This window comes from Tachysurus vachellii, chromosome 3 (genome assembly GCF_030014155.1).
Source record: "Tachysurus vachellii isolate PV-2020 chromosome 3, HZAU_Pvac_v1, whole genome shotgun sequence".
NCBI lineage: Eukaryota > Metazoa > Chordata > Actinopteri > Siluriformes > Bagridae > Tachysurus > Tachysurus vachellii.
In genome coordinates, this window is record NC_083462.1 from 35,239,637 (window position 1) to 35,265,691 (window position 26,055).

At 39.5% G+C, this 26,055-nt stretch overlaps 1 protein-coding gene, 1 long non-coding RNA gene, 1 other non-coding gene and 1 pseudogene across 5 annotated transcripts in view; 1 reads left to right on the forward strand and 3 right to left on the reverse strand.

The window, feature by feature from the left end:
* LOC132843539 (NACHT, LRR and PYD domains-containing protein 3-like) overlaps positions 1-26,055 on the reverse strand; it is a 924,649-nt gene that overhangs the window by 538,452 nt on the left and 360,142 nt on the right. The gene's annotated exons all lie outside the window — the stretch shown is intronic.
* Positions 1,351-26,035, forward strand: LOC132843584 (uncharacterized). Of its 2 annotated transcripts, XR_009648132.1 has the most exons (4): positions 1,351-1,693; positions 23,249-23,703; positions 25,093-25,253; positions 25,846-26,035. It is a non-coding gene; the product is annotated as an uncharacterized LOC132843584 (long non-coding RNA). The 2 variants fall into 2 exon arrangements; XR_009648131.1 differs by lacking the exon at positions 1,351-1,693 and having other exon boundaries at positions 21,104-23,703.
* On the reverse strand, positions 12,213-12,327 carry LOC132843731 (U5 spliceosomal RNA). The gene has a single exon (XR_009648259.1). It is a non-coding gene; the product is annotated as a U5 spliceosomal RNA (small nuclear RNA).
* LOC132843705 (U2 spliceosomal RNA) lies at positions 12,569-12,733 on the reverse strand (annotated as a pseudogene).

Genomic DNA, 26,055 nt, shown 5'->3' on the forward strand with positions numbered 1-26,055 from the left:
TTTGGTGACGTCACGTGTAGCCCTGCCCCCAAAATAAGCGAAATCCAAAATTTTGCACAACTTGGACATGTCATATATCAAAACACTCAGCACGATGAGGGGAACTGCCTCATGCGCGTTTTGGTCATGTCACGTGACGTCACGTGTAGCCCCGCCCCCAAAATAAGCGAAATCAAAAAGTTTGCACAACATGGACATGTCATATATCAAAACACTCAGCACGATGAGGGGAACTGCCTCACGCATGTTTTAGTCACGTCACGTGACGTCACGTGTAGCCCCGCCCCCAAAATAAGCGAAATCAAAAAGTTTGCAAGTTTGCACAACATGGACATGTCATATACCAAAACACTCAGCCCGATGAGGGGAACTGCCTCACGCGTGTTTTGGTCACGTCACGTGATGTCACGTGTAGCCCCGCCTCCAAAGTAAGCGAAATCAAAAAGTTAGCACAACATGGACATGTCATATATCAAAACACTCAGCACGATGAAGGGAACTTGCCACGTGCAAGCACCATTCACATTTTCTTCAGGAAATGTACATTCTAGTTATTATTCTTCTTCTTCTGGACACTTTTTCGGCGCGTAACTTGTCCCGCAGCTTTTGTCCTAGACCCATGAATGAGGTGTCAAATCGACCGGCTCATTGAGGACAGGTGTGCTATGACTTTTATAAGCCATCGGAATTCCGGAATTCCCGCTACGGAAGCTCAAAGGGTTTTTTTTTCCCATAGACTTGAATGGAGAATTCTTAAAATTCTTTTGTTCTCTCTGTAGATGTAAAGCACACTCTCAATACATGTAACTATCAACTCCACACTATCAATCCAATGTTTCCACAAGTATTGGCCCCCAGTCAATACACTTTTGTCCAAAAGTATTGGCACCCCACCAGGTATTCACGTGACGTCACGTGTAGCCCCGCCCCCAAATGATTGTTCTATGCAGTATAATAATAAGTAGAATTCCATAATGACTGCAGTTTTTACATGAAATGGCAAAACACTTAGTAGTCACTTTTGTCCAAAAGTATTGGCACCCCACCGGGTATTCACGTGACGTCACGTGTAGCCCCGCCCCCAAAATAAGCGAATCAAAAAGTTTGCACAACATGGACATGTCATATATCAAAACACTCAGCCCGATGAGGGGAACTGCCTCACACGTATTTTTGCCACGTCACGTGATGTCACGTGTAGCCCCGCCCCCAAAGAAAGCAAAACCAAAAGGTTAGCACAACATAGACATGTCATATATCAAAACACTCAGCCCGATGAGGGGAACTGCCTCACGCGTGTTTTGGTCACGTCACTTGACCTCACGTGTAGCCCCGCCCCCAAAGTAAGCAAAATCAAAAAGTTAGCACAACATGGACATGTCATATATCAAAACACTTGGCATGATGCGGGGAACTTGCCACGTGCAAGCACCATTCACATTTTCTTCAGGAAATGTACCGTTCTAGTTTTTTTTTACAATAGTTAAATTATTGAGTAGTTGTTGTGTGGTTGAGATATAATATTGTTACAAGGGTGGTGTTAGGTGATTGCTATGGTATTTCAAATGGTTGTCTGGCTGGAGTATCAGTATCATACATTTGTGTTTTTAGGTGGTGAAGTTTTTCCAGTTATTCGCTATGTGGTTGCTGTTTTTTCAAGATGGTTGCTAGTGTATTGCTAGGCGGTTGTATAGTAAGTGGCTTCTACCTAGAAGGCAGAAGAATCTGCATTTCTTCTGACAGATTTATGTAGAAAGTTTCTTTCTGATTCTAAGAGATTTTGATTTGTTGTGTTGCTTGTAAAGAAAACCCATATGCAGTTCAATAATTTCTGTTTTACTAATGGCTTTTTACAGGTTTTTGGAATAGTAAATCTACTCTAAATTTGATGCATCTTGTAGTCTGTTTCTTGTAGTTAGAAACAGAATGGGTGTTCTTCATTTTTAGTGAGCAGTTAATTTTTTATTTTTAGTGTGCAATTAAATTTTTGTTTTTAGTGTGCTTATTACATTTTTATTTTTATTGTGCTTATTACATTTTTATTTTTAGTGTGCTTATTAAATTTGTATTATCAATGTAGCTTTTTTGCATTTCTACATTTTTGCAATTCTAAATTAAAGACAAAAGATAATAGATAGTGTATGGTCAGGCTCAGAGATAGCTGTCCCTCATAACAGAAATTTATCACTAAGACAAGGCATTTCCAAGTGCCCAGGAAATGTTATGTTTGACCTGTCATTCAATTCAATTTTATATGTATCGATATTTTAATATTAGACATTATCACAAAGCAGCTTAACAGAAATCTACATTCGTGATATAAATTTTTAATTGATCCCTAATGAGCAAGCCAAAGGCGATGACATCATGGACAATCTCCCTGAGATTATATGAAAAAGAAAATTTGAGAGGACTCAAAATCTTTATCTGGGTGACACCAGATAGAGTGATTATAAATAATTCCCTTCTATAACTGTGTATTATATGGTCAAAAAGTGCAAATCGGAAATTCATTAGAATGGTAACTTGAAGACTACCAGCTCTTACCAGCGTGAAGTTGGCCCCCCACCCAACGCAAAACGTCAGCAAAATAGTCTTGTTCGTTTATGCTCCGTTTGTGCTGCTTTGTTTTTTTTTAGATATTAAAAGAATAATTATAGTAAAATCTAGGTCACTCAGCCCCCACACCTGCTCCAAATTTAACCAAAATAGTCTCATTCGTTTGTGCTTCGTTTGTGCTGCTAAAAGTTTCGTTTGTGCTGTTTTTCTTTTTATAATATTAAACACTGATTTATTGGCCGATGACGTGATCAGCCCCCCACATGCTCCAAATTTACCCAAAATAGTCTTGTTCGTTTGTGCTGGTTTGTGCCGCTAAAAGTTTCGTTTGTGCCGTTTCAGTTTTTATAATATTAAACATTTTATTAGGTGGGTCATTCTAAGGTCACTCAGCCCCCCATGTGCTCCAAATGCAACAAAAACAGTCTCATTCGATTGTGCTTCGTTTGTGCTGGTTTGTGCCGGTGTTTTAATATTGAACATTATATGTGGGTTATAAATGCCAACATTACAATACTAATAGAGTAAAATAGATCATTTAACTGGTCACACATTTATGATTCATGAGCAGTGACTATTTTATTTCAGGTTTGTCATTTGTTCAATCTCTCACCCACATATTTCATGTTAGTAAAGATGTTTTAATAGAACGACAACTCAACTGTCAAGACTATTAAACAATTCAATAAAGAATTATCTTTACTTCCCTGGTCTCTCCTGACTTTTTATTTTATTTACAAGGATTATCTGCTACACTTCAATGCCACCACTAGGCAAAAGTGTCGAGTGTCAAAATCAGTGTTGGGTTTGTTGAGAAAAGATAGATACAAATCAAACTACAGAAGTCGTTACTAAATCAAATTTCTGGCCAATGTAAGTACAAAGTTTTAACACTGTCAATTACAACATTATTAGTTAACTTCAAGAATAGTACAACATACAATAGAGATAAGATTTTGTTGTCAATGTTGTCAATGTTCAGAAAACTCATTGCTGATATAATACTGCTAATGAAGCTATGACATGCTAATTACAATTGCACATCTGACCCATGTTAGATTTTTTTTAATACATCTAGGGGTACATCTTTAGTACAGGGTCTAAAGGGTAGTAGGGTCAACATTACCATATTGGTCGTAATATAAGATATATTATCCTTACTGTATATATTATTACTATAATATGTATTCAGACCAATATAGTTCATTCATTCATTCATCTTCTAAAATTTATCCGAACTACCTCAGGTCACGGGGAGCCTGTGCCTATCTCAGGCGTCATTGGGCATCAAGGCAGGATACACCCTGGACAGAGTGCCAACCCATCGCAGGGCACACACACACTCATTCACTCACGCAATCACACACTAGGGACAATTTTCCAGAGATGCCAATCAACCTACCATGCATGTCTTTGGCCACTCTGGACAGGGGTAATGATCCCTCACTTCCGAAGCACCAGCCTCACAGCAAGTTCTGCCAATGTTGAAGCAATGTTCAAAAACATCAAACGCGGTCTTTTCAAGCATGAAAACTTGCCTATTCGGGTGGATCGATTTATTGCACAACATCTGTCCTTCATTGAAGGCAACATGCGGATTTGTTCTGCAAAACAAAAAGGTAAGGAAAAAGGTGAAGAGGATGCAGATTTTGGAACAGTGATTGTCACAAGAGCCAATACACTACCCACGACAACTTCCAGTGTAGATGGAAAACCAGAAATGGAAGCTTCCTGTTCTGTGAAGTCTGATACTGCCACAAGTGTCCATCCAACAAATGAAGACGCTGTTGAAAACTGGAGAGGCTTAGTGGTTCCACCCAAAAAGAGGAAGATTAATTCTTACCTCTCTCCTTGTCCTGAATGCAGGGTTCCCACTCTTTTTCAGAGATCATTTTCCAGGACTTTTCCAGGACATTTCAAATTTAGCAAAAAAAAAAGACAAGGATCACAGATTCACGGCCTAAAGTAATACGTTCTTCTCTCCAGAAGTCTTAAAAACAACATACACTTTATGGCTATTACTTAACTATACTTTTAAAGACAATTTGTCATGTGAATGAAATTTCAACATTTCTAAAATAAAAAGGCCGCACATATTAATACCCTCTCCTTTCTCAGGCCAATGCTGTCATGCATGCTTTAGTTTGCTGTGCATTCCCCTTGCACATGATATTCAGATTAACAAGGTTAATATAACCTGCTTACCCGTCACCATTTGTTGAAAACATTCGAGCATTTAAACCATTCCTAGCACCTGAAACCGCCAACACAAGACAGCGTCATCCGTCGCAGCGGGATTAAACAGCATAACAAAAAACCCGTCAAAACTCAGCGTCCCTGAACAGAGCGCTTTCTGTTACTAACGTTAATTGTTTCAACCAGTTGTAAACTGTTCTTTAAATGATCAAGAACATTTAAAAATAATAATTTTCCAGGACAACAAGATTTTTTTCCAGGACAGTTTATGTTTTCTCTCATTTTCCATGTGTTTTCCAGGACTGGAACATTGGTCAATAATTTTCCAGGATTTCCAGGTTTTCCAGGACGTGTGGGAACCCTGTGAATGGCTCCATGCAGATCCATCTGTGAGGGGGAAAAGATTGAAAGTGGAACTGTTGAAAAATGGAAATAATCAACAGCCTGTTAAACTCAAGAAATCAAGAATCTCTGTGTTGAACACATGTGCATTTGATGTGCATTTGATGCTTTTTGTCAATGCTTATGTTGTGCTTTCTGTGATAGTGTCACCTTTGAATATTGAATATTGTTTGCAGTGAGGATTCCAGCAATCTCCAGTTTGTGAAGTCCATCACCACATAGGGTCTGAATGTACAGGCCTACATAAAGAGGGCAGAGCTGCTGAGTGGAATATTCAACTGTCCAATTGAAGTCTGGTCCTCTCCAAATCAGTGCACAGTGCCACATCTCCACTGCCATTGAAAAGTCAATGACAAAAGGTGCATGTGTTTCCTTCACAAAACAGTGCTCCTCACAGTACGGTGCCCTCAGCACACAAGTCGCAAGATAAATTTCATTTGTTTGTACTTCTGTTGCTGTACTTCAGGCTTCTGTCATGGGTCATCTTCAGACCACAGTGGAAGAAGGCCTTAACCTACCTGAGTCCCCCTGTCTCAGGACAATCCAAAGTCCATCACAGTGTCCCTCTGCATTCAAGACAAATCGCTCAGGAAAAGTGCTCTGTGAAGGGAAAGTTTCTCACAGTTACAGACTGGGAGAGCTTCTGTGGATTGACACTGACCTGGGAAACAACGCCACAGAATTTCCTTTGTGTGAATTTCCCTTCAATATGATGCTCCAAGGACAGAGATTTACTTTAAGGGCAGTCATTGCTTTCAGAGAAGGTTTAACCCAGGATGCTCTTGGACATTATGTGGCCTATTGCAGGAGGTCTCCATGTGTCTGGGAGATGTATGACAACCTGAGAAATGGAGTGACAGGAGCGTCAGAAAACAACAATTTATTTTTATAAAGTATTTTTTGTATGCCACATGCCATTATTTTCCTACTCCTGTTTGGAGAAGTATCTGCATTTCTGGAAGTTGTTACTGGATTTTTGATTCAATTTCAAAAGTAAAATAATTTTGGCTTAATTCATTGAGTCATAAGTTTCTACATACACACACACACACACACACACACTTCTATTTGGCAAGGATGAATTAAATGGATTAAATGAATTAAAAAGAGTAAAGACGTTTATGTTGTTAAAAACATTTCAGTTTCAAATTCTGTTCCTTTTACCTTTTTATTCAAAGAATCCACATACAAATTCTTAATTGAGCACAAATTATAATTAATATTTAAGAATCAAATCATGGTATCAGAATGATTTGTGAAAGATCATGTGACACTGAAGACTGGAGTAATGATGCTGAAAATACAGCTTTAATCACAGGAATAAATGACTACTATATATTCACATAGAAAACAGCTTTTACATTGATATAATATTACACTGTTTTATTGTAATTATGATATAATAAATTCAGCTTTGATCACAGGAATAAATTACACTACTTTATATTCAGAGAACAGATTTCACAACATTTCTGTTTTTACTATATTTTTGATGTATGTACTGTGCATACAGCTTAAGAGACTTTGAACAATCTTAATGTTTTCAAAGTTCTGACTTTTACTGTATATGTTAATATGCTTATTGGTGCGTGCATTTATGACAGTGTTACTCACATAAGAACGTAGAGTACCAAGTAAAAACACTTACTGTACCTTGGAGTTTATGTTACATTCCACACATCGCTGTGTCCGTTAGAAGCTGAAAGCGCAGATAAAAGTATAGATAACAGTTTAGTGAATGTGACTATTTAATGTGATTTGGTTTGACATATGGATCTTACCTTGACTTGACTGAGTGACCTTAGAATGACCACCTAATATTATTTTAATATTATAAAAACCGAAACAGCACAAACGAATCTTTTAGCAGCACAAACCAGCACAAACGGAGCACAAACGAACGAGACCATTTTTGTTGCATTTGGAGCATGTGGGGGGCTGATGACGTCATCGGCTATAATAAAATGTTTAATATTATAAAAACCAAAACAGCACAAACGAAGCTTTTAGCAGCACAAACCAGCACAAACGGAGCACAAACGAACAAGACTGTTTGTTGAATTTCAGGTGGGGGGCTGAGTGACCTTAGAATGACCACCTAATAAAATGTTTAATATTTAATAAACCGAAACAGCACAAACAAAAGTTTTATCAGCACAAACCAGCACAAATGAACCACAAACGAACAAGACTGTTTTTGTTGCATTTGGAGCATGTGGGGGGCTGATGACATCATTGGCTATAATACAATGTTTAATATTATAAAAACCGAAACAGCACAAACGAAACTTTTAGCAGCGCAAATCAGCACAAACGAATGAGAGAATTTTGGGTAAATTTGGAGCATGTTGGGGGGCTGATCACGTCATCGGCCAATAATTCAGTGTTTAATATTATAAAAACAAAAACAGCACAAACGAAACTTTTAGCAGCACAAACCAGCACAAATGAAGCACAAACGAATGAGACTATTTTGCTGACGTTTTGCGTTGGGTGGGGGGCCAACTTCATGCTGGTGTTTGAGCGCAATGAAAAAGAATTCGCGGCCTGCAGAAATCACCCAATCGCAAAGCGGACTGGCTCCGTCTCCATAGCAGCCGTCTCCGCTGAGGCTCACGGGTAATGCAGGTGTCCACTAATTACTTTAATTTATTTTTTATTTTATTTTAATTAATAACCATAACTAATCCCCCCTTCTCACAATAGAAGGAGAATGAAATAAAACGGATGATCATGACATCGTATTGTTGAATTATCAAGCACACTTTCATGTTTATGTGTTGTAACAGGCAAGGTGTTACCTGTTTCTTTTATTGTATTATTTTGTTCCTTTTATGCTTGTTGATTTCTTAGGGGTAGCTGCAAGCAGGGTTGTAGTACCTCCGGGAGCAGCTTGGGGGCGCTAGTGCCTGGAGGTAACCAGCATATAAGCTGAGCTACCATAGAAGTAAATTTGTTTGGTAGAGGGAAGTCTCATGGTTTCCACTCAAGCTACCTTCATTGTTTAAAGTCCATATTGAGAACTCTGAGTTTCTGCTCAATTGTAAGTATGGATTGCTGTTATTCCTCCTGTTTGTTAAAAAAGTCACTAATGTTAGTTATTTGCTCTCTTTCTAGAAAGGACTTTTCATTACTTTTCTTTTCTCTGGTGTCTTTTCATGACATTCAATACGAAACACGTACAGATGCAGCAGCTCAGAATTGCTGTTTGACTACTGCATGATCACTGTGTGATTCTGCCAGACATCCACCAGGAGTGCTACAATGATCTTGTTCCCCCGCTCTGACGTAGTTAATAAGTAGCTGCCTTATTCACGCCCCCTACGCGCGTCTGTTGCAATGACGCATTGATCCACCAGGTGGCACCGTGATCAGTGTAACAGCTGCTGGCATTAACCAATGAAACGTCTCTAAATTACATTAAAACCATTTTGACCATTTTTCATGTCAATGTCAATAAATAATAAAACCTGTTTTTTTCCAGGTCAAATTGACTTGAATGCTTATAAATCAAAAATTCTACAATGATCACCATTCTGTGTGATCAGCTTACATTTGTGAACATTTTACACTTGTTATGTCTATTTTGCCTAAGAGATGCCATCTGATCACCCAAAACCGGCTACACACACACACCACTCAAAAACATGGCATAATTTATTGTGAATAAAACTTCCTTTACACCTTTTATGCTTTTTATTATATTTAATTTATAAACAATAAACCTCATGAAATTATGCCATGTTTTTGAGTAAAATAAGCTGAAATTATTAAATATTATTTTGGATAACCACTGGCTGGTGTATGTCAAACATCCCCAGGTCAAAGCTGACTGAAGCAACTAAATTCATAAATAAGAGAGAGAAAACAAATATGATTTGAATATGAAAACACAACGTGTGTGTGTGTGTAGCATGATTTCGTTAGATCATATTTTGCCCTCTGCTAGGCAAAGGCATATCAAAAGTGTGAAATATTTACAAATGTGTGGCTTTTTTTTTCTGGAGGCCTAATGAAATGCAATGCCCAATTTGTGTGTGTGTGTGTGTGTGTGTGTGTGTGTGTGGGGGGGGTACGTGTGTTAGTGGACATTTTATGTGTGCATTTTTGTGTCTGTATGTATGTTCATTGCGCTGAAAAGGGCAAAAGTGTGACCTATTGCCCCACTAAATGTGGACGTGGTCAAATTGACTCGGGAGGACTTGAGGAGGAAAGTATTCATTTTACTTGATGTGGTAGCTCAGTGGTTAAGGTGTTGGGCTACTGATTGGAAGGTCATGGGTTTGAACCCCACGTCCACCAAGCTGCCACTGCTGGGCCCTTGAGCAAGGCCCTTAACCCTCAGTTGCTCAGTTGTAAGTCACTCTGGATAAGGGTGTCTGCTAAATGCCATAAATGTAAATGTACTTGCAATGTTCATAATTTGGAACAATCCTGGTAAATTTCAGGCAAATATGTGCAAGGAAACCCAAGTTATGACACATTAAACTTTCCAGATGAGTCAAATAGACCTCAGGTCTGCACAAGGGTTATATAAATATCATATGTACTATGGCAATGACAAACTTTAGCAATTTGAGGTCAATTTGACATGCAACATACTGTAATAAGAGGGTTAAAGTCTAAACAGGTCCTAGATGCATGTCCTGAAAATATCTTGTCCTCGGTTCAAATCACGCTCTTGGCATACAGTATATTTGTATTAGTTTTCATTTTGGTAAGTAAAAATGCAATGAAAAATAAAAAAATAAAAAAAATCTGAGGATTCCTATTAAAACTGATGTCTCTAATAGTGCAGTGTTATGCTTGGTGATGCATGTTTTAATATATTATTTTTATATATATAATATATTTAATATATTTTATATATATATATATATATATATATATACATACATATAATAAAAACTGACTTTAATTTGCACAAGTTCAAAACCCACAGTGTCACCAAATACAACATCCATATGTCTGTCTCTCTCCAGTGTGTGATAATAACATTAAAGTTTCAGGTCCTTCCTACTATCTTCCTGCTGGACAGGTAAAAGGTGAAAGAGAAAACTGCTTCTATACTCTTAAAAAAATGTTGTCTCTGACCTGTAAAGTCAGGGTCAGAAAGTGTTTGTGAGCAAAGCCCCATCTTCTGGTTGTGCCCTGGAATTGCATTACAACAGCTAAAAATGTTATAAAATATTCACACGTCCTTGATTGCCTGTAGAGAGGGGGGCTCATGACAAAAGTCTGCTATAAGTGTGATAAAGGTGTGATGAAAGTCTGACTAAGTCACACGTTGAAAAAGAACAACTTTGAGCCGCTGCATCTGTAAATAACACAAAGGAAGGGTCAGCAGGGCTAAACACAAAAAAAAAAGACACTAACATACCACCCCAACTAAACATCCCTCCCAACCTTCATCCCTTCACTCCCCATCACTACCCCCTTCCCTAGACACAACCCCCCCACCCTTTCCCCCACCCTTCCTGGCCCTTCTTGCCAACACCTGCGTCCACCCCCCCTCCTCCTGCACATTACCCTCCGCCTCCCCATTATCCCCCTGAATCTCCCAACAAAACCTCGGGATATCGTCCCGCCACTGCCTGACTCCCCTCACCCCCCGCACCCGAATTGTTGTAGTCCTCGACAGCTGTTAGACCAAAGAGGCAACTGTCCTCCTTCCGAGATCTCTTTGGGTGCCGTTCCTCCACCGCCACCTCAGCTGCCCTTATCTGGCCACCCCTAAAGGGGTTTGACTCTGTTTCCATCTCCGAGTCCTGCTCTGAGACCACCTCCTCCGAGTCCTCAGAAGACTCTATGAAGGCCCCCTCCGGCCGAACCAGCCTCGGGGACGGAGGCTGTTCTTCCTCCGTTTCAGCCCAACTTGCTGCAGTCCCTATGCCCTCCCTATGCCCTATGCACCTCCTGGGATGAACTCTGTGGGGTGTCTTCTGTCTCAACGACTGCTCCCTGTGAACTCCATGCAGGCTGCCCGGCTGGTCTAATAGAGTCCCTGGCTCCGGCTCACTGGGACCAGTCGCTGCTTCGTCCTGCCCACTGGGATGAGGGGCACCCATCTCTCCGAAGTCGTCGGTGAACAGGCTCGAAAAGGCACTCCTGCATGAGGGGCAGTGCCGAAACAAGTGCTCCTCGCTTCCACACAGACTGCAGGTCTTGAGTGCCCCACAGTCTGCAGCAACGTGGTCTCCCGTGCCACACAGGTGACACCTCTGCCCAGTGCAGTCTTCCTTCACGTGTCCCAATGCTCCGCATCTCCAGCAATACTGGGGCTGACCAGGGTAGTGAAGGAAGCCCCAGTGAGGACCACGCGTGAAGCTTCCCCGTAGGTGGAGCAGACGACCCGGGGCCGCGGGATCCATCTTCAGTCGGACCAGGAAACCTCCGCTTGCCGTTCCAAATACCAAACCGGCCCCTCAACTTTTCGCCTGTAGACACGGAGGTGCAATACCTGCACAGGAAGGCCCGAATGTCCTCGTCCACAACCCAGGGGTTGTACATGTGTACAACGATCGGCACCTCGTCCGTCGCGAACAGCGGGAAAAAGCTGAGGCCCCGGAGCAGTTCCTCCTCCGGGAGGCGGGAGCACTTGGCGAAGAATGCTGAGCAGTCCGAGAACGCGTTGAAAGACACCTCAAGAAACCCAGAAGCCGTGAAGTCCTGCAGGCAGAAGATCTTCCCAGGGGTCATGCCGCAGAAGTCCCGCAGAATCCATAGCGCTATCCAGTCCCACCCGAAATGTTTCCTGACATCCGCCGCTATCCAGTCCCACCCGAATGTTTCCTGACATCCGCCGCTGGATCTGTCCGGAGCTGAATCCTCACAGAGTGTTTCAGCCACACCACACGGGGCGGCATTTTGTCGCCCCCTTGAGACATGGCCTAAGATACTACACTTGATCTTAGCCAAAAGGCTGAGAAGCGATAACCTGTTATTCCCCCTGCCTGGCGGACAGCTAGCTGCCAAACCCTAGCAGACATACGGTAGGTGATAAGTACAGTAGGCCTGCTCCTCAAGAGTTTTGATCTGACATTGCAACCACTTATAGCTTTGCAACTGCAAAGCCCACAAAAATACATTGAACTCATCAACGTTCCTCTCCATGGAAATCTTTAGTAAAAGGCGAAAGATTTGTGCGTGAATGAAGAGAAACCCGAGCTACTAAAGAAGGCCGAGCAGGCCCTGGATATCCGTATCAGAGGAGGATAAAGCAGGATTAGGGTGAGGCCCTTTGACAGTATTGAAGACAGTGTAAAGTCTTGCATTTGGACAAAAAAGGGGTGGGGACACAGCTGATGAGAACCAGCTGAGAGTTGTGAGCACACTTTGCAGATTGGAGGTTTGGGGCAGGTGCAAGAAAAGAAAAGAAAAGAAAAGGTAGTTTTGTCTTTTTTAAACCTTGTAATCGTGCACCAAGCCTGGATGTACTGCAATACTAGGGAGATGCGTGGAGCGGATGGAGCAAGCACCTTTTCCGACTCTCAGCTCTAAAAATCTGTTTAATATTTAGTCCTCATATAGAGGACAGAGAGAATGTACAGGGCAGCTTCCATCAGCTGACAGTTTTATTGCCCCAATAAAACCATAAAACCATAAAAGTTTATGATTGTAATTATATAATGTTTCCTGATAGGAATGGATCAAAGGTAATACCTTTGATCTGACAGATATATGTCATGTTTTATGTTGTTAGGTTTAAGTTAAAAGTTCATAATAATAAAGTTAATGATTGTATTGATATATTGCTTGACTCCAAAAGATTTATTTATCCAAAAGATATCCAAAAGATATATTCTTGACTCTTAAAGAGCCCCTTTTCCCTCCCACTACCCCCGTCTTTCATATTGTTTAACACCATTGTGTCTGCTTTCAAGTAGATCGGTGACAAGTAATTAAAACAAGTCCATGTTTTTTAAAAAAAGGTGGGCCTAGCAATAGCGGGAAATCTTATTTTATCAAAATGCTGCTGGAAAATTGTAAAGAGGTATTGTCCAAAGTTCCTGAAAATATTGTGTGGATTTATTCATGTTGGCAACCTTTGTACAATGAATTGATGACCAAAATAAACATCAATTTTATTCAAGGAATCCCCGATTCTTTGTGATGATGATGAAATGTTTCTCCCCAGCAAAACTTGGTGGTAATAGATGACTTGATGGAATCTGCGAGTAAAAACGAGAAGGTGGAAAAAGCTTTTACTAAATACACACATCACAGAAATCTGAGAGTCATATATCTGGTTCAGAATTTGTTTTTTCAAGGCAAGTCTAGTAGAACAATCAATTTGAACACCAATTACATGGTTCTTTTTAAAAACCCTAGAGATAAATTACAGATCAGTGTGCTAGCTCATCAAATGTATTCCGGGTAACAGCAAATACTTTTTAGAATGTTTTCAAGACGCCACCACCAGACTGTACGGTTATTTATTTGTTGACCTAAAATCAAATACACCAGAAGACTTCAGACTCCGATCAGGTTTGTTACCGCAAGAAAAATCAGCTGTGTATGTTCCGAAGCAGAAGAAGAAAAAGTTTTACTGAAAACAATGTCTATACGCTTGAAAAAAAAAAACACTTCCGTTGTTGAAAGCATTACACGAGGCTCCACCCCGGAAAAGAAAAGTTATATTGCGCGATGCACCTACCGAACTCATTCTTAGCATATGTGAATTAGCTTTAAACATGCTCAGAGGTACCATCCCTCTAACAGCAAAACAGTACAGAGAATTAAAAAAGCAGAAAAAATGGATAAAGCTTTTCGCCGATAAAAGAGCAACTGTAGAAAAGGAAAGTGATTAATCAAACTGGAGGATTTCTTTTACCGCTACTCAGCGTTGCTGTCCCATTTATAAGCAGCTTGATAGCATCCCGTAACAGTTGACATGGAGACCGCTGAGAAAATGTATTTAGTCCCTCAACATCAACTTGACAAGCTTAGAAATACCACGACAGAAAAAGAGAGTTTAAGAAACACAGTTGAAAACAACTTGGACGTAGCAATGCGTCATATTTTGTCAAGGATGGATCTGAATGAGTACTCTACACATCGGTCCTGCAAAAGTTTTTAAACTTGGTTAAACTGGGTGATCAAGAATCAGCTCAACTGACTCTGACCCAACCAAAAATAACCGATAGCAAAACAGAGGCAACTGTAACCGAAGTTTCACAACCCCACGGTGACGAGATCACACATGAGGTGTTTGCTAACGTTTCAGCGAGGTGTAAAAGAAATGGTTCGTACATTATGGAAAAACTTTTAAAATCAGGCGATGCTGCTTCGTGGAATGACGAGGGTGAATGTATTTTTAACGGGAACACGATCAAAGGATCTCATATGGTGGATCGGCTTAAAAATCTCACGGCGCCTCAAAGTTTCAGAGGATCGGAGGCCATTAGGTTGGACCGAATTGCTGCATACAGTAGCTAGACTAAATATGCCCTTTTCAACAATACCTAACGGTGCTGTTCGACGCAAAATATCTGACATCAAAAGATCTAATGACCCCCAACCCTCTCGAAGCATCACGCCTTCATCGTCTAAAAGCAGAGACTTTGATTCTCCACCCCCTGTTCTTATTCGTAGTGATTGGCAGGATTTTTGAAAAAATTACTTATCACGATTACGTTTGCTCCATTGTATTTGCTACTTTTATTTCAATAAAATCTTTATACAGTAAGATTTTTTTTTTGTGAAGCATCATGATTAAATAGTACACTACACAGGTGAATGAAACATTTTCAGAGAGTTTACACATTGCACACAACTAAACTAATGTTTTTTATTTATTCTAGGATACATTTTTTTCAAAAAAGACACAACTGCTTTGTCATTTCTATTTAAATCCTTGCTATACATAGACATAATACGGTTAAACTTATAGCCTTTAGCTCTGTGACACAGAAAATATACACAATGCTGTCCACAACAAACTGAAGTAAAATCTTGTACAGGATTATATTTTATTTCACGGCAGTTTTTACTCAAAAAGTAATGAATAGAATCAGGAAAGAGTGCGTAGTCCGGTCTGTTTCCGTAGGAGTCAAAAAACTCCCCGGAAAACTCATTATTAAGACATAACGCTAGCCAGTGCTCACCCGGCATGTGTCTCGGATGTGTATTCACAATGAACATGGCGGGGAATTGTCTCAGGGGGATTGTAGGTAATTCGTCGCTAGCCACAACGCCTCGGAATGTGTTTTCTAGATGGCGGCAACTTCTCATAACATCAGTTAGTTCTTTGGTATACTTTACTGGTAATCTATGAGTACGTTTCTTCGGTTGTTTATTTCTAGAATGCTGTCAAAACTAGCATAGACTATTAGATTCACCGTTCTCGGCAGGGCTTGTCGAAATCTGAGCTCCATTCGCATATTCCCTGACTTTATTAATGACAGGTGCTGACCACAGTCGTCAGGATTCAGATTGAATGCAAATAAAGTATAACCACGCGAATACTCTTCTCTATTTATCGCCAATGCCTGATCTTTTAATTGCTTTCCTGATGCTAAAATTAAAGAATAGAATTCACGAACCGCATTATCGGATTGGAAATCGGGTTGAAACGGTTTTGCAGGATATTGAGTACCGTCTACGTACAAAGCTACAAACTCTGCATCGTAGTGTTTAAAATTAAAAGGATTTTTATTGTATGACCCGCTGAAGGCATCGTTGTCCACCATGCCAAATATTATGGTTTTAGGCAAGGGTCCGAGGAAAAGATTCTCTTGTGAACAAATGCAGCTCCCAGCGGCCAGACTGAATGTTTTCATACAAACCCGTTCTAATGAATATTTCGCAGTGGAAGAAAGCAGCGCATGCGCATCTCCGAGTTTCACTGATGGTGATACGGAACCTTTCTTCACGAAAAGAGATGCGTTGGGAATTTTCAGAGCGAAATTGATATTGCCTTCCTTCATTAAGCAAAATTCATCTTTACTTCGAACCATTTTAATCCTCAAATCGATGCCGTTCAGTAAAAGTTTATCTTGAAAAAATATATCCGAGTGAATGTGACCAATGAGGTCAAAAGTGTTGCTTTCAGCACTAAACCGGGCCCTTTGTTTAAGACCTTCATTGTGATCTGCGGGGTCAGTGGCATCCATATATCTCGCAGTGTCTTTGTAGAATAATCCTGTACAAAATTGTGTTTCCAAGGTGTCCTTCCCATAGTTAAGGATACATTCAAAAATTGCGCGGTATGGATATGTATTGCTAGATTGAGAAATAAGACGGTCTCCCAGCATAACGTCGACTTGTGAAAAAAGAGAAGCTATAGGATAGTTAACAACCCCCACCTTTGCATCGTTAGCTATGTTGGTGCCATCAGCGTTCACGATTTTACAGGCAACATGAAGAAATGTATTGTTCAAATCCAGGTAATCTTCACCATTTCCAGCCACAAAGAACTCCAGAGGACCGTTGTCAGTCAGAGCAGAAAGCGGTGGTATTTCGATATAAGTGTACTTTTCGATACTCGTCTGTGTATAAGGTAGTGTGAGAATATCCAATTCAGATTTTGTACACTCCGCAGATAGTCCGTGTAAGAAAGCCATGATTTTAGAAAATGTTCAACTGCTTTCTTTTTTGAGAGACAGGTTGACGCTTGTTGACTCTCGCCTTGTTCTTCTTAACACTGGTCTTAGTTTTAGTTACCCTACGCCTTTTATTAGGAATCACGTGTCATTGTCCCGGGGGTCTTTTGGATTTTCCACGTGAAATCAACGCAAGACCCGACCAGTCCTGATTCCGGCTTTGTGCTTTACTGATAATGCTGCTCATAACATCGCCTGCAATACCACTGGCTGCTGTTTTTAAATGAGGTTTGGCTATAGCAAACCCCTTTTTGAGGAATGGAATTGCCATTCTAAACAATCCTCTGAATAATCCTCCTAACCCCGAATCATACATGGTGGGAGCTCCTTGAAATCCCGGGAGTCCATTTCCGGCTTGACTGATGTAATAATCTATGTAGGTCTGTGGGTTAGCATATCCTTTATCTATCATTTTTACAAACGGAAGGAATGTTTAGCTGGTCTGAAGTGTAGTTTAGCTATAAACTTCCCGTAAGTAAAAGGTATGTGTTTGTTCTTATCAGACTTGACTTCGATTACAATATCTGTAATGTGATTCTTGATTAGCGGTACGAAGTGTGGCTTATCGTAAGTAATAGTGACGACTTTGTTGTTTTCACCCTGTATATGTACGCATCTGAGTAGCGGGACAAAGCTATCACCGATTCTTTGGTACTCGGTAATGTCCGTATATACATACATTGTGTAAAATCCAGCGTGAATATTGGCGGGGTGTGGTGCTTCTGAGTCGTGCAGCGTTAGCGTTTTATCCGGGGTCAAGCTGAGTATATATATGCTAATTTTCCGCTGGTTTTGAAGAAATATTGCTTTGAGGTGTCCATATGTATTTTATTTTTCACGGGGTTATAAACTATAGTCATGCTGAGTTTGGATAGTTTTATTACTTCATTGATTTTGTCAACCACTTCTTCAATACTTTTATAATATCCATGATTTATCTTTAAATAAACGCTGTGTGTTTTATTTCCTTCCCTATAAGAAACACTGCCCAGTCTCCTTTCAAATCAATGGGCTTGACAAATTTAGTCGTATAGTGCGATGTTTTATTATCAGGGTAAATGTCCTTCGACGCGTTACTCGGAAGAGTCACATAGAAACCGCTCTCGTCCATGGTTATCAATTATAGTTAACAGTTATGAATGTGAGGAGTCCTTTTAAGCGCTAAAGCGCGATGTTTACTACATCTTCAGCAGGAATCCAGGAATTAAATTTATCAGGCCACCCCACCCACTTCACCAGACAGAACTTTTTCCGGTTTTGAATCTTTTCAGACAAGATTTTCTCTATTTTGAACGACTTGTCATTACCTATAACGATTTTTTGTAACTCAGGCTCGTAAAAAGTTCCCTCAATTTTTTCACCATCATAGTCTCATAATTTATATACAGGAGGGTCTCTAGGGATCCGCTCGGAAATTGAAAAATATTCATCTGTAAAATTTTGCTCGTATCCTTTTTCAAACTGTGCTTTCGAACGCGATGTTCTAACATAGTCACCGGTTTTAAACTTGAATTTTATTTTCTAGGGTTTTAACAACTGTAGCCCGTAAAGAGTTTTAAATACTGTGAAAGAATTGGCTTCGGTGACCTCAGCAGGTTTCATTTTGATGCTGGAATGACGGTTGTGGTTATAAGCATGAACCAAGTCCTGCACCCTGTCTGTGTATTTTCGCGTGTTAAACGCTGTAAAATATCTTCACATCCTGGTCTTTAGCGTTCTGTTGAACCTTTCACACACCGCAGCTTTCTGACCCGTGCCTGTGGCAAAATGTACAATGCCATGTGTTTTCATTAAGTTTTGGAAAGTTTTGTTAAAAAATTCTTTCCCTTGATCAGTTTCTAATTTTTTTGGGACTCATCCTTCCCTTAGAATGGAATCAAAAGCTTTTAGTTACTTCACCGCCGGTCTTGTTTTGTAACTCACGAACCCAAGCATATTTAGATAAAATATCTATACACGTTATCCAAAATTTTGCATCATCATTACTCTCTGACAAGCTGCTCATTTTGACTAAATCAGCTTGCCATTGTTCATCTTCGTTTTTCACAAAAACCTTGTTTCTTTTAAACTTTGTAGACACCAGTTTATGAAGAGTGTATGCATCTTGCTCAGCTAACCAGTTTTTTATCTCACCATCGTTAACTCTTTTACCAATTTTCTCAACTATAGCTCTTTGCAAACTCTCAACACCTCCGTACGAGCCGGGGTCAGATGGCGTGTAATACACATTCTTCAACAGCCGCTCGTTCATTTTGAAGTATCAGAACATCAAATAGTTTAAGGATTTTATTTCAAAAAGACATCACGTGAGCAAGATTTAAATTTTTCTTCATCAAAAAATCATTCGTGTAATCAAAGACTTTTGGGATATCAACATTCTCCTTTCTGAGCAGTTTAAAGACACACACACATTAGATACATACAGTGTAGGTTAAGATACATAATACGTGACTAGTTTTACAAATTCGAAAGGGTTGGTAAACATAACGGATAAAACTCTATGTACAAAAATGTGAAGAGGACACTGTTTACAACGTATAAAGAGAACCATTTTTATTAAAATCTAGCACGATGTTAATTCACCGATTTATTGAAGAGTAGAGGCAAACTCGGACTTCAGATCTTTCTCGGAGACAGAATAGACGTGGCGCACTTTGAAGTTTCCCATGTGTGTGACGGTTCGGGCGGCTCCAGAGCTGAGTGAAAGGTCCAGTAATCCACAACGTCTTTATACACTTGATCGCTGCAAATTTCTTTTGTTTTGTCTTTAGCTTCACTTACAACAGCTTTGATGTTAGGCTCATCCCGCCAGTCGCATATGATAGCTTCAGCGATGCCTAGGATTTTTTCCAGGGATGGGGTGTGTTTAATTCCACACAATTTCAGCCCCTTTACCAGAGTGTATTTCAACCAAGGTTTAAACATTTTTTTCAACAATCTGAAGGCATTCATGTGCAGATAGTAGGCTTCAGGCTCAAACAAACAAGTGTGTTGGAGTTGACTCGGGTGATCTATGGCACATCCGTGACAGTTGTCTCTCAGATCTCTATCAATAATCCGGTCCAAAAGCTCAGCCATGACACCTCGGATGACCGCTAAAGCGGGGGTGGAAAGACAGCCATCGGTTTCATCATCATTTGAATGCAGAAAGGTCAGATTTCTTTTTCCGAGCGATTCACCGGTATTTTCTTCGTCTTTAGAACTGGAATGCGTCTCATCGTCATCTTTATCCAAGGTAGCGAGTGAGTTGTAAAAGTAAGGTGAGAAATCCTGAGACATTTTGCTTGTCGTTGCTCAAAAGCCGATACACCGTACACAAATGCAGCCGTTTTTAAAACAATTTTTAAGTGGGATGTGTTGTGGGTGGTACAGGTGGTGGGAGGTGCTGGAAGAAGGCGGTTCTTGGGGGTGGGGGTCGTTGGGTGGAATTCAGTCCTCGTCAAAGTTTAGTTTTACTCTTATGTCATCAAGATCAGCTTTTTTCCGGAATAAATAATCGATTTGGTTAAAGCAGCGTTGTAGATCGTGCCTGCTGATTGGATCAAACCTCACTTCGTATTTCTCTTTTTTATCAGACGTGTAGTCACCGTTAATCGTTGTTGAAACATACAGTGATAGCTCATCCTTTGAAAGATTTCTTGCTTCTATGCCGTATTTTTGCTGAGGATTTGTACAAATGCTCCACCATTTATATTTGTAGTCCACTGGTGAAAAATCATCCCGTAGAATGTAGTCAAAATTCTTACACCATTTATGAAATTTATTCCATTCACTCCGATCAAAAGTTACAGCCTCGGTAGCTTTGCTCCAGTGTTTGTGATCCGGCACAGATAGCTTGAAAAGCGTTGCTTTGGATGATTCAGCATTGAAGTGAAAGCCGGCTGTACATCCGTTTGACATCTCCCAATACTGACAACTTTCATGCTCTAACGTCTTTGCAAATTTTGACATAGATTTTTGCATTTTCTTCGGTGCATCTGGACAAACAGCCATAGCTATGCTCAATGAAACATACACGTTATATGTGGAGGAGGGTGATATGGTGTTTGACGACTAAATCCGGGGTGGGCGTGTGCTTGCTCAGGGGGCGTGTGCACGCATTTGCTCGTGTGCGCGTGTTTGCTCTAAGGGCGTGTGCGTTTGTGTGACGTTATAGATAGCCTCCCATTGGCTAACTTGTTTTAATTACTTGTCACCTATCTACTTGAAAGCAGACACAAAGGTGTTAAACAATATGAAAGACGGGGTGTTGGGAGGGAAAAGGGGATCCACAAACCATCCCCGGATCAAACATGAGTTTTAAGTACTTGTCTCCTATCTCATTTGGAACAAAGACATTGTCCTGTTTCATGTGAGGGGTCATAAAACACCCCTTTTTTTAAAAAAACATATGGACTTGTTTTAATTACTTGTCACCTATCTACTTGAAAGACGGAGTGGTGGGAGGGAAAAGTGGGCTCCACAAACCATCCCCGGATCAAACAAGAGTTTAAAGTACTTGTCTCCTATCTTATTTGTTTTTACAACACTGTTTCATCAACCCAGTCTCACGGCAGTTCGTGTCACAGGACACGAAATGCAATCTATTCAATTCGTGTTCATGGACACGAATTTCCCCTTTTTTTCGTGTCCCTCAGCACGACTTTCGATCTAATGTATTTCAATAGGAAACTTTTTTCGTGTCCCTCAGCACGACTTTCGATCTAATGTATTTCAATAGGAAGCATCTTTCGTGTCTGCACCACGTTTTTTTCTGCCACTCGGAAGCATTGTTTTTGCTCATTTGTTATTCATTTTAATTCATTTTTAATCTTTAAGCACTACATTACTCAACATTTAACCAGGAGATTTTTATCCTTGTTATTATTGCTTTGTGCTATGGTCTACCTTTACTGTGTTGAAGACGTCAGCTAAAACTACATGATGACCCACCGCCGATTCTCTTTGAATGACATCCTCATCTTTCTTTCAACACATAAACACGAAAGTGTGCTTGATAATGCAACAATACGATGTCATGACCATCCGTATTATTTTATTTTCCTTCTACTACAACCCAGTCTCACGGCAGTTCGTGGCATAGTCACGAACTGTAATCTATTGATTCGTGTTCGTGGACACGTATTTCCCTTCTTTCGATCTAATGTCTCATGGCAGTTCGTGTCACCGGACACGAAATGTAATCTATTCAATTCGTGTTCGTGGACACGAATTTCCCTTTTTTTTTCGTGTCCCTCAGCACGACTTTCGATCTAATGTATTTCAATAGGAAGCATCTTTCATGTCTGCACCACGTTTTTTTCCTGCCACTCGGAAGCATTGTTTTTGACCATTGGTGACTCATTTTTAATTAATTTTTAAACTTTAAGCACTACATTACTCAACATTTAAGCAGGAGATTTTTATCCTTGTTATTATTGCTTTGTGCTATGGTCTACTTTACTTTTACTATGTTGATGACGTCAGCTAAAACTACATGATGACCCACCGCCGATTCTCTTTTAATGACATCCTCATCTTTCTTTCAACACATAAACACGAAAGTGTGCTTGATAATGCAACAATACGATGTCATGACCATCCGTATTATTTTATTCTCCTTCTACTACAGTACAACCCAGTCTCACGGCAGTTCGTGGCATAGTCACGAACTGTAATCTATTGATTCGTGTTCGTGGACACGTATTTCCCTTTTTCGATCTAATGTATTTCAATAGGAAGCATCTTTTGAGTCCGCGCCACGTTTTTCTTTCTGCCACTCGGAAGCATTCGGACAGTAAACTAAATACTACAGTACCCATGAGCCTTTTCTATTTTTACTATGTTGATGACGTCAGCTAAAACTACCTGATGACCCACCGCCGATTCTCTTTGAATGACATCCTCATGTTTCTTTCAACACATAAACACGAAAGTGTGCTTGATAATGCAACAATACGATGTCATGACCATCCGTGTTATTTCATTCTCCTTCTATTGTGAGAACGGGGGATTAACTGTGATTATTAAGTCAATTAAAATAATATTAAAAAATAAATTAAATTAATTAGTGGACGCCCGCATTACCCGTGAGCCTTAGCGGAGACGGCTGCTATGGAGACGGAGCCAGCCCGCTTTGCGATTGGTTGATTTCTGCAGGCCGCGAATTCTCCTTCATTGCGCTCAACCCACTACCCAGGTAAGCCACGAGACTTGAATGTAATGATCAAATTTGTTTAAATGTTATAATTGATGCTTTTCTTTGGGATTAGACTCACATGGTTTACATGTTAGAGCAAAGAATTAAAGGCCGACCGACGGTTTCCATATTAACAGTAAAAAAAAGAAGAAAAAAACCACACGCCTTTTGTGCAGTCATACAGAAAATGGGAAAAACGTGAATTTTATTGGTTTATTAAGTATTTTAAGGACAATTTGTCGCATTTTAAACATTTTTTCAACATGTCTAGCCTTCACTACATAATGAACTTTTTCTGTTCTCCCTGCAGATCCCGTCTAACTTCACCTTCACCCTATATAATCACCTCATTCCCAAAAACCAAAGGCACTTTTAAGAGCCAACCTCTCTATCTCTCTCTCTCTCTCTCTCCCTCCTATCCATCTCTTCAATATCTATCTGTTCTCTATCTCAATTTCTCTATTTCTCAGTCTTTCCTCTCTTTCTGTCTTTTGTCTACTTGTCTGTTATCTGTCTCTGTCTGTCAGTCTGTCTGTCCAGTTGCTTGCTATAATGCCAGGGGGGTCTACAAAAAAGATTTGTCCATTTTGTCAGGGCATTTTATTTTGTGCACAGAAAATATGTTGCCATTGTCAAAAGGAGCAGCCTCTGAAGCAGCGCCTCAAGAAGAAGCTTCAGAGGTTTGATGACAAGCGAGAGGAATGGGTGTTTGGTCGTAAGAAGAACCACACCAGTGGATCCATCAAGGATGAAGCCATAATCATGGTAGGTGCAATTTCTTACATGATGTTAAACTGTCATCTAGGACAGTGGTTTCACCAGGGGACCCTCATTTTCCTTTGGTCATTGAATCATGACTGTGTGTGTGTGTGTGAAATAAATTTGCTTGTTTATATTATATATAATATACTGTATACACACAAACACTGTGAAATACTGTGGCAGTATATATATATAGATATATATATATATATATATATAGATATATATATATATATATATATATATATATCTATATATATATATATATATATATATATATATATATATATATAATGTATGTGTGTGTATGTGTATATACATAATTGCAAAACAAGCAAATTTACACACACAAGTACTATCCCACTTTATTAACATACACATAAATACAATTTATACACATAAATTGTACAAATATGACTAATACTGATGAATAATAGGTTTATAATGTAAGGCTATTAAATGGCAGTCCCAAACTAGTTTTTGGTAATACAATAAAGTTGGTAAGTTTGCATGAGCCACCAGAGTAATTTAAAAATATACAAAATAATATTAAAAAATAATGTTTCATTTTAGGGCTACAGTTCCAATGGTAAACACACAATACTTCAATGAACCATTAATGAAACATGGAAACTGCTGCTGATAAATAGAATGAACATCACGTGCATGCAAATCCTTCCCAGCTAACACACAACGTACCAGTTACAGGATTTATTAGTGCTTTACTTTTATTTCATTACTTATTGATGTAAAATTGCATACTCATAGTTTGCACTTTAAATATGCGTTTTTCAATGCAATTCTGAGTTCATAACAAATACAGGCATGCATTATAACAGAATCACAGGTGCAATATAATAATCAAACTTTCTTATCAAGTGAACGAGAAATAACAAATGAACTGCATTCATACTACTACATTCATTAAAGCATTTTACAATGTACACGTCAAGTGTAAATGTATGTGCAGCATTCACCCATTTGGTCATAAAAAATAAAGGCAGAACCTTTGATTATCTTTTTTTAATCTATAAATTGTCACTATCCAATTGCACAGTGGTTACACAATCCTTTCAATGTAGGTGCTAAACCCAAGCTACTAATGTTGCAAAAAGTTCTCTTTTACCTTCATGGTGTGAGATTCATCTTTTTGCTGTTTTTCTAAACAGAAGAGTTGGTTTTTGCTTCAACTGTATGAGCTTTTCCTGTTTGCACATACTTGGTATACAAAAGCAAAACTCACCATTAAGTTAAATATCCTAAATAGCATTAACCTGGATGCTGTCATTAATAATGTTATATTTTCTCAATAATTAATATTCTTAGTTATTTTTGCTGTTGTTTTTCTATTACTTTAAACAGCAAATTCACAATGTTGTCATTTCATTGCAGCTTGAGAAACTCCATGCCATTGGATACAAGCCAGTTCTGCTCCTTGGAAAGGAAAACAAAAACAAAGAAGTGTGAAATATTAACTCCTCGCTGCACACTCTCCACCTGTGCCCAGGACTACCTTCAGAGGATAGGCCCAATATATGAAAAAATTTGTGATGGTGAGATGCATGCACTGTATTTTCACAACTTTTTTTTTTAAGTACACAAAAGATTTTGTCAGTGTTTAAATCATAATGGAATGGCTCAACCCTAAAAAAAACAAAAAAAACCTTAAATTCAGTCAATTTCACTCCTAACCTCCTTGACAGTAGAAACTTGGGAGAGGTTTCAATTTTTATATATCCAACACATGTTCTATGATTGTAAGCAAGTGTTTAAGATTGTTTAATTTTACATTTGTTACTTTAAACAATATTGGGTTTAAACTTACTACTATGGAATTATTATGTTTGAGATGGTTTTTCTAGGAGCCATATTTCCTTCCTTGTTTACAACAATCTCTGTTTTTTTCCTGACTAAAAGATATATTTGTTTTAGTCACAGAAAATCAATTAAATATAGATTTGCAGATGTATAATACATCCAGTAGACTATCAATAATTTCCCTGGAATCTAAAGTGCCCACAAATATGGTTATGAAAAATTAGACTATATGATTCAAACAGATTAACACTTAAAATATGTACAGTTCAAGTTCATGGTTAACATTATAAATGTGAGTGAAACACAACACTTGTTTAACTTGCACAGGTTGGACCAAGGATATCGATGATGATCAGCTGATTACGCTGCACCTCACACCCTGTGACCCATTGGAGAACACAAGCAACCGTGAGGTGGTGAGGACCACGCGGGTGGAGCAGACGAGCACTACAGAGGGGGAGATGGAGCAGACGAGCACTACAGAGGGGGAGATGGAGCAGACGAGCACTACAGAGGGGGAGATGGAGCAGACAAGCA